The 2,896-nt window shown below is 52.4% G+C and overlaps 1 long non-coding RNA gene across 1 annotated transcript; it reads left to right on the forward strand.

The window, feature by feature from the left end:
- LOC123460063 lies at positions 1-1,950 on the forward strand. Its single transcript, XR_006636771.1, has 2 exons — positions 1-110; positions 1,640-1,950. It is a non-coding gene; the product is annotated as an uncharacterized LOC123460063 (long non-coding RNA).
- Positions 1,951-2,896: the final 946 nt, after the last annotated feature.

Genomic DNA, 2,896 nt, shown 5'->3' on the forward strand with positions numbered 1-2,896 from the left:
CATCCCTACGCACTGCTCACCCTAGCTCAGCGACTCGGGAGCATGGACTCGAACAAGGCGGCGGTGACAGCCACAGCACGTGTCTGGGCTTGCGAGACAGCCACGATTAGGTTCCCGGAACGTTGGTGGATGGGGTGGGACAAACAGGGACCTGGAAGGGGGTCGCCAGGACGCAGGGAGGTGGCGCGGGGCCGGGCGCACAGCTCCAGCTCTGGGCGCCCGAGGAGCGGCCGGCGGTGTGCACAGATTCTGCGCCCAGCTCGCAAGCCGCGCTCGGCCCAGCCCGGCGTCCAGGGCGGGGCGGGGCGCCTGCGCACGGCCCAAGCCACGCGGTCCCGCCAGCTGCACGCTCTATCGCCCCTAGCGGCTACCCGGCACCTTCGCGCCTTTTGCACAGCTTCCCCGGAGCTGGAAAATGGTGCCCAGCTTTAGATGTGCCTGGGATTGAGGAGAGGGGTCTCTCCTGGGGATCTGAGCATAGAAGGCCCAGTTTTTCCAGTGCTTTCTTTCTGAGTTCCTGGGAGCACGTCCATCTTCCTTGTCCTTACCTGTCAGAGTTCATATCAATCAGTCTCTCTTCTATTTTGATGTCATGGTCTTTTCCTCTTCTTACGATGGTCTTGTGTAGGTAGTGTCAGGCACTATGAGGTCATGAATATCCAGGCCATTTTATGTCTGGAGGGAGCACGTTGTAAGGAGCCCTACCCTTTCTTTGGCTCTTACATTCTTTCTGCCACCTCTTTGGAGTGTGGAACCTTTCCTTATGAGGTGAAAGAGGGACGGCACATCAGCCCTTTTCAAATGAAGGGACGGGAAGCCCCTCAGCTTTCTGAGAGACCTCAGGAGCTCCCTGGGCTGGCCATGCTCAGAGGAGGGATGATGGGTAGTTAAAGAGCTTGTGCTGTGTCTTCGTTCTCACTGCTGCCTCTGGTAGTTTGAATGTACGGTCCCATAGACTCAGATGTTTTATTAGAATTGAGCCCCTAGCAGGCAGGTCCTTGCTCCGGGGGTGGGGGTGGGGTCACTGGGGCCAGATCTGGGAGTCCAGCCCTAAGGTGTGTGGAGAACAGTTTGGAACTTCAGCTGTTGGAGCTTTTTGGTGTTGGCTGGCTGTTTGGTAGTGTCTCTCTACTTGGACCTATGAAAATGACCCAGTTTCTTCTGCCATTGATGGTGTTCCCCTAGAATTTGTAAGCCTGAAATAAACACTTTCCTCCTACAAACTACTATTGGTTAGATGTTTGTCCTAGCATGGGGGAGCTGACTGCAACATCCCCCCACCTCAGGCTCACGCAGGTGCAGGATGCAGGAGTCCCTCCTTCAGAAGGAGTAAATGGGGCCTTGCTGGAGGCTGAGGGCTGGACTGAATCAGAGGAGGAGACCCAGAGGGCAGCAGGTGGGAGCAGGCTGCCCAGTGACCTGGGCCCCATGACCATCCTCTTTCCCTTCAGGACCTGATTTGTGATCAGAGCAAGAAGCACTTGGAGATGGTTGATTCTTACTCTTTAGAACAGGGACACTGAGGCCCAGACCTGATACTGGAGGACTTCTATAAGTGAACAGTTCTGGAGGTCTGGCCTTCTTTTGACCCCACTGGTGCCGTGACTGACTCCTGTCTTTTTCCTTGTTCTGCACTTAGGTGGGGAGCTCATCAACTTGTTTGTAGAATGAACATGACTCAGAGTTCCTTCAGCCATCTCCTGACAGAGTATGCCTTCGGAAGTACATGTCCTGTGAAGGAGAGGATGCGCTCTGCCAGGCTGTGGGATAAGCCTGACCTTCCTTCCCAGCTGCTCCTGCTGCCCTGTGCACCCTACACGGGAACAGCAGTGTCCCTCTGAAGTAGCAGGAGGAGTACAAATCTGGACTTGCTTTTCAAACAGTCCTCACCTATTTGCTATGTCCCTTTTTCTGTGAAATTTGTGAATGGAAATAAACGCATGCTGACTAGCTTGCCTACAGGGACCTCATGGAGTGAAGAAATTTGGGGCTTGTTTCTTGTTAGGTTGTAGGGGACCCAGGCTGAGGGAAGTTGGGGGGAGTGTGAGGAGGAGGACAGGTGCACAGGGCTCTGTGGTCTTTTCTGGTATTGATGCTCCTTTGTGAGCTGTGATAGTGCTGTTCTTCTACCTCTTAGAAATCCGTCAGCCCTGGGGGCTGTACTTTTTGTATATTTGTGTCACAGTGTATATGCCACAGCCACTTATGGTGTACCTACTGCATACAGTTGGGTCTGAGGTTCTTGGTGATGAGAGGATTATGGAGCTTACAGATTGCTGGAGAGATAATTATGGAACAGGAAGTCTTGTGAAAAAGCAAGCAAACAAGAATGGTGAGTGAGTTGCAGCATGCACCTCTAATCAGAGCAAATCAAGGAGTTGAGGCAGGAGGATCTGCAGTTCAAGGCCAGTCTAGAGTACAGAGCAAAACTGTACTATACTCAAACAACAGCGGTGTTAACTGAGGATGCACCTGAGTGTGCCTGAATAAGAGCCACTGGAGACACCTGGGAGCTGCATTTCTGCAAGAGCACTACTGCAGCAGAGGCCTGGGGGAGTCACTGAGATCAGGAAACCAAAGGCCAGGTTGTGACATTGTGTGAGGAGTGAGGGAGGGGTGGACAGGGAACCTGTATTTCACTCATCTGAATGACCCTATTCTTTGTGTTTATTTATTTATTTGCAAGCAGAGAAAGAGAGAGAGAAAACAGAGACAGAGATAATGGGTGTACCAGGGATCCCAGCTGCTGCAAACAAACTCCAGATGCATACGCCACTTTGTGCATCTGGCTTGACATGGGTACTAGGGAACTGAACCTAGGTCCTTTGGCTTTGCAGGCAAGTGCCTTAACTGCTAAGGCATCTTTCCAACCCTTGTTTGTTTTTTATAAGTAGAG

Source organism: Jaculus jaculus, chromosome 1 (assembly GCF_020740685.1).
Source record: "Jaculus jaculus isolate mJacJac1 chromosome 1, mJacJac1.mat.Y.cur, whole genome shotgun sequence".
Taxonomy (NCBI): domain Eukaryota; kingdom Metazoa; phylum Chordata; class Mammalia; order Rodentia; family Dipodidae; genus Jaculus; species Jaculus jaculus.